This window comes from Hibiscus syriacus, unplaced genomic scaffold (genome assembly GCF_006381635.1).
Source record: "Hibiscus syriacus cultivar Baekdansim isolate YM2019G1 unplaced genomic scaffold, ASM638163v2 tig00110528_pilon, whole genome shotgun sequence".
In the NCBI taxonomy this organism is placed as follows: domain Eukaryota; kingdom Viridiplantae; phylum Streptophyta; class Magnoliopsida; order Malvales; family Malvaceae; genus Hibiscus; species Hibiscus syriacus.
Genome location: NW_024062770.1, coordinates 2,618,574 through 2,625,452, shown reverse-complemented (window position 1 = coordinate 2,625,452; position 6,879 = coordinate 2,618,574). Strand labels below are relative to the sequence as shown.

Here is a 6,879-nt window from a genome sequence, read left to right as displayed (position 1 = left end):
CTATTGTAATGTACTACAAATCATATACAATTACAAATTACAATTCGATGTTCATTAAAGGTAAAAAATTATTCACCCAAATATGAACCAACCTAAAGTTATCTGTACCCGATAAGATACAACCTGAATTTTTTTTATCAATAACGTGACCCGATCTGAACGAGATCCGACCTGAAGTCTATCTGAACCAGAATTAACTTGATATTTAACTGTTTTGAACCCGAACTATTGACCTTAAATGATATTGATCCGAAACTAAGATTAACCTAACTCAAACTTGAACTGAATATGATTTCAAATCAACCTAAATGATCCGAACTGAATTTGATTTCAAATCAACCTAAAATGATCCGAACTGAATTGATCCAAACTTGACTGATCTGAGTCGAATAATTAATTGACCTGACATAACCATCTCTAATTTGACATGATCTGTCATGATCCAACCTGAAACATGAACTATTACTTGATTTCATACCCCTAGTGAATTTGAAAAATAGTAGTTTCTATTAAGCATTATTGAAATCTTTAAATAATGAATATTCAAAATGAAACATCAACTTAGTTAGAGTTTTATTATAGTATAGATTTAAATATTAATAGTCTTAATTTGAACTTCTATTTGATAGACATATTTTCTTCAATCACATCAATAGTCCATCAAATGTATATAGAGATTAGAGAAAAATTCCCAAGTAACGTATCCATTCCATAGAAAATGCAAGTTGCTAGAATTAATTACTCTAATAGATTTATTATAATAAGATTTTTTAATATTTAGAATAATTACAAGATAATATTTTTATAATCTTTTTAATTATTGACAATGAACATATTACATATCGACTTCAAATTTTTAAGATAAAACAGTACTTTTTTCAACTACTAAAATTATAACATCATTAAAAAGAAAGCATTTGGTAATGTTTCTTTTATTTCAATGACAACTAATAAATCGAAATAAGTGAAGAAGGCAAACAATTTTAAACTATTAATGGATAAACAGTCGTAATCCATTACAAAAGGAATATATCTTAGGAAAAGATAATTAAGAAACCGAAGCCAAATAAAGGTATATATAACGTAAGTGGACTGTGTGAGATGAGAATTGTACATTTATTCATTCCTTTTTCCCTCAGCAGCATAGAGAGTTTTGATTTCTTCAACATCATCAAAGCTGCCAAGAAATATAGGAGACCTCTCATGTATCTTTGTTGGCATCAAGTCAAGTGCCTGCAAAAAATACGTATCAAATAACTACGAATAGGGATGCACATATGATTTTATATTAGAAGAACTTATAAAATTTTAAAAAGATGTGTACTAATAAGATTTTAAAGGAACAAAAATATATTTTCAATAAAAAAGACACAAAAATATATAATATATAAGAATTTGAAATTTTTAGGGAACAATTGTCCCACACCACACCTCATATCATCCCGACTATATGAGCAACATTAACACCAATATATATCTCATACCATCATCACTCGGAAGGTTTTAGTTTAAATACCTTGTTTTCCAGTGAACGCCTGACCTCCGGCTTGCTCCAGCATGAACGACATCGGAAACACCTCATAGAGAACACTGGTCCACACAAATTGTCCCAACGACTCCGTAAGTAGTATGATAAAAGAAAGTTATACCAAGGACGGATGCATGATTTTATGTTAAAGGCGAAACACATTATCAATAGAAAATACAAAGGAAATACTTAGATTATATGAGAATTTTAAATTTTAGGGTGACTGTCTTTCCCCCTCGATCCATCCCTGGTTATCCATCGTATTTAACGTACCGTAATTTCCATTGGGGGCTCTTCTTATCAGCAGGGTACAAAAAGATGCCTCCATACAGTAATGTACGATGGACATCAGCTACCATGCTGTTCATTCATAAGCTCAGAATTGTTCAAACTTCAAAATATTCAATGATGAATGATAGATTTTTAATAATTGCAGTAATGAGAGATTAATCCATGATACCTTCCAATGTATCTCAGAACTGGAAGGGGATCCGTCCTTTGGGAATTTGCATTTTGCACATACTTGGCCGTTGGACCATCCCAGTTCTTAGCATTTCCTTCATGACTGAATAGATCTTCCCCTTCTTTGGAATCTTTGACAAATAAATATGATAAAACCAATGCTTGTAAACTATTATACGAAATCAAAAAATGATGTAAAACAACTAGAAATTGGACATAGAGAGCCATTTGTTCATTTTGCTGTGATGATCAAGAATGGTTTAAGGGCCTACAGAAATTGTTTTAATTGAAATTTCGTAGAAAAGCAAGAGTCAGTATCATGTGCAAGGCATATCAAGAAAGCAAATGATAACTTTGTCTTTTTTTTAGTATTTTAACTGTCAACTTTTTAATTTTTGTCAAAGCAGACGGATTTACGTTAGCAACACGGATTTACCTTAATTAACTAATAGTTTCCATTAACAAGATCTATTTTGACCAAAATTAAAATGTTAGAAATTAAAATACTCAAGAAAAAAAAGGTAAAATGACCATTTTTACAAAGGTTGAGGTAATTTTATCATTATAACTTTTCAATATACCTCGATATCTGGGGAGTAAGGTTTATCATTATAACTTTTCCAAATGAGTAAGGATGAACTCTCCAAGAGATGGATCAAGGGTGAACCCATTAACTCTCCGGTGCTCAAAACAAGCTGCAATACCAATACATTCAAGTGTTAAGTATCTGAAAGAATAGAAATGATGGTAGCAAAAGCAAAGGAATATGTAAACATATACCGTGCAAGAGCTCCATACATGCAAAGCCAGCTGCCAGCATTGCTTCCCCGGTTGCAGTACATCATCCAGAGTTGGTTCATGGCTGTCTTTGATCATGTAAATCCCAAATATCTAAATCAAAGAGAACACATTCAGTGATTACTGCAATATTAAGTTATCTTAGAACAACAAATTACCCCCTACGAACAAAATGTGACAATGCATTTTGGCATGAGGACCCATACTGTTCCAATTGATACTCCCAGTCAATGTTAGAGGAGCCATCCAGTGGATCGAAAACAACACAGTACCTGCATTATTGGAGATACACTCATATCCATTTGCATGAGGAAAAATCTTATATGCACACATTTGGTTTGGGTGACCAAAACTCTACTCTACTCGAAAAAATCATCTTTTTGACTCTACTCGACTCGAAAAAATTAGAGTTGTAATTTCGTAAACTGACTTGATTAAAAATTTCAAATTTTAGTCGAGTTTTAAAATAGAACGCGAAGAATAACTCATAGATTTTAGTAATTAGTAAATTGATTTTCAAGTTTGAGTCGAGTCCATCAACTATATGATATATGTATATCACATATTAAAAAATGAAGAAATATATGTATGTATATAATTATAAAAAACTATTAAATTGGAATCAATAGTATCATAATATTATAAATATAATTAAATTTATACAGAAATCAAATAACTTGACTCGACTCGAATTTTAGAAACTCTACTCAATTTTTTTAATTCGAACACTCCTCCCTACATTTAGTACATCCAAAATATAAGAGGAGCAACATAATGAAGATCAATTAAAGCACCTCCCACGCTTTGAGGGCTCCACAAAAGTTGTCTCTTCATCTTCGGACACAAGGATGCACTGGTAATATCATGATAATATGTTGAGAGAAAAATCTGAGAAATATAAACATCCGCCATGTTTACTAAAAGGATATTAACTACTCACTGTTCTGCCACTGCTTACTAAGCCTTGACAAAAACTTCATTTGAAAGCACATCCAGTTTCTTTGCTCTTCACCCTTTAGTTCGGACACAAGGATGCACTGGTAATATCATGATATGTTGAGAGAAAAATCTGAGAAATATAAACATCCGCCATGTTTACAAAAAGGATATTAACTACTCACTGTTCTGCCCTGCTTACTAAAGCCTTGACAAAACTTCATTTGAAAGCACATCCATTTCTTTGCTCTTCACCCTTTATAAAAAGATTAAGTTACTAGTATGAAATATATATATACAAATTGTTCACATGGAAATATTCCAGACTACTTGCCTGAACATTGTCTCCCACGAGTCCAAGAGTTGGCAAGCCACCTGCACCATAAACGTAAAACAGTTACAACTAACTGATAGGAAAATGACCCATCTTTTACTTGTTTGAGAGAAAGAAAGACCTTGTTAACAGCAGTGCAGACAAACTTGCAACCAAGAACGATGTGGCTAAGCAAGATGGTGAAATCCCCACGAGACTCAGGATACTTGGATTGTTCATTCAACACGTACGTGTTATGGTCATCAAATCGTCCTGTAGCATCTGCTGCATGGTCCATCTTTCTTCTCCACGCAAAACAAAAGCAAGTTGAAAGCTTTGAAGAAATAAAATGACCCAATAAAGCAGCAACAGCAAAGAAAAAATGATTTATATTGTTATATTAATGAAGCAGCAGCAGCAGAGGATAAAAATTGTTTGAGGAGGGCGGTAGCCTGTGAGTGATTGGTGGAGAGAGGGTCTATCTGCTGGAAATGGAAGTTTCGGATGACACTGAGGGACAGAGGAAAGCAGCGAGGGAGTGTATTCCGTTTTCCTCGTCTTTTCTTACAAGTTATAGGTTCTCTTGGATACAAATGGTCCTCTCTTACAATATGTTGCTTTGGTTAATGTGTTTATTATTAAAGTTATTAAATCATTATGTGATTTCAGGTATTATTTTGCTGAATCGATTATTAAAATTTATAAAATAATAATTTAATTATTTATATGTTTGAAATTCATAATTTTTAATTAAAAATTGATTATTTTCTGAGCTAGACGTTAACATATTAATTTGGATATGATAAAATTAAATTTTAATAATGTCTATTGACATCATCGTTGCTTTCAATCATTGACTCGACAATAATGTTTTAAGCATTGGCTCCATGATATCATGTAAACGGAGAGTCGATTCACAAAATACAACTTAAATAATTATGAGATTAGATTTTATCATATCAAAGTCAACAGATTAATGTTTAGTTCAGATGATTGTTAATTTTTTAACGAAAAAGGACGAGTTTGAAACTTATTAATAATTAGTTTACAATTTAACTTTTAATAGTCGAATGACTCAACAAAACAACGCCCTATAGTCAATGATCATTTTATAACTGTTAAGAGTTGATTGACTCAAACAAAGTAATATCCTATAGTTGATGAACCATTTGTATACTTTACTCTTTTTTTTAGTCATGATTTCACTGAGGCGAACAACGTAGCCCTAGTGATCCGAGATTCAGTATTGATGTATGTAGTGTTTAGGGTGGATATGTGCTCATCTTGAGATTTGAATTTCTTTATATTAGTTTCTTATTTTATCGAAGATGTCCACTTTAAAATTTTGTTTACTCTTGTCCCATATAATTTTTTTTTTATTAATACATATGTCTCTACCTTAAAAATTATTTTTGAATATCTGAGGTTTGTATGAAACTAATATGGATAAGCTGGGTGAACCATTAAGCACTCGAGCTATGCTAGAAATAAAATTTAAATTGAAAAATATTTTCTCTAAGCATGAAGAAAACCCAACATGTTTTGCATTCAAATTTTGTTCGTGCATCCTTGTCATCGGTGGGAAAATAGTTTGCATTCCAATTTTCTGATTCATTGACTCTGAAATCATTAATTAAGTTTATATTTCATTATAGAAGTTTAAGGAAACGAGAAGTTTACTTAATAAAGGTTTCTAGTTATGAATTAGTGTTAAGAGGAAGTACGGTTACAAAAATTTATACAAGAGAAATTAAAATTTCTAAAGGGTGCGATCGTACTCTAGCACCCGACACATCCGTAGTTGGGAGTAATGTGATGATAGAAACAATAATAAATATATAGATTTATTTTGACGAACTTAGATTTTTAGTGTTAATGATTTTATGTATTCAAGAAAAAAATTTATTGTTGTAGTATAATTAATAGATGGCAACTTATCTATGATATTTACTAACTGAATTACTATTCATAAAAACAAAACACTTGTAAAAAAATCCCAAGTCCTAATTTTATCTTTTTTTTCCTTGTTAGCCGTTAGGTTTTTTTCTTTTTCTTTATTTATGTGACCCACAACCGCACCAACTTTAATGATGGTATTAGAACCTATAAATTTGAATTACTACATTAAGTTGGATCCAATAACATTAGAACCTACAAATTCAAATCACTATATTAATAATCAAAACAATTTTTACCCAACTATAAGGGTTTAGGTTTTAAGGTTAGATTGTCTACACATAACTCTAGATAAATAATCAAGAGCTATGACATGACAGGTGAATTCGAGTCTACTAGAAAACGCTTGGGAGAGATCGGTTCACCTTCATAAACAAACAATAACATTTAAGACAATTTTCAAAAAATAACAATAGAAAAGTCTAAAAAATTAATTAAAAATGATAAACAAAGGTTCTTGAGTTAGAATTTAATGAAATGGACTGAAAAACAAACAAGCCGTCAAAAAATGTTAGGATATAGATTTTTAAAAAAAAGTAATGGTTAATGATCAACCGTCGACAATCGAATTAAATCAAAGTCAACTTCATTTGATTCGAGTTCAATCAATTCAGTTTAGTTTGGACGATTTGGTTTGATTAGATCGATTTAACCTTTTGGACCCATTTGTTGGAAAACACACCCACACGCACAACAACAACAACGTGTGAGGTGCCCTCCAGTGTTCCAAAAATTGTGAAAAATTATAGTTTTACAATTTAAGGTTTGAAGACTCCTTAGCTTATATCAAATTATGGTAGAGGCGTAACTTTCACAAAACCCACAAGATTTGTAACACTTCTATTTAGGGGATAAATTTTAGGAATTTTTAAAGCATTAAATTTAA

At 31.4% G+C, this 6,879-nt stretch overlaps 1 pseudogene; it reads right to left on the bottom strand.

The window, feature by feature from the left end:
* Positions 1-1,116: 1,116 nt before the first annotated feature.
* On the bottom strand, positions 1,117-4,461 carry LOC120130191 (annotated as a pseudogene).
* Positions 4,462-6,879: the final 2,418 nt, after the last annotated feature.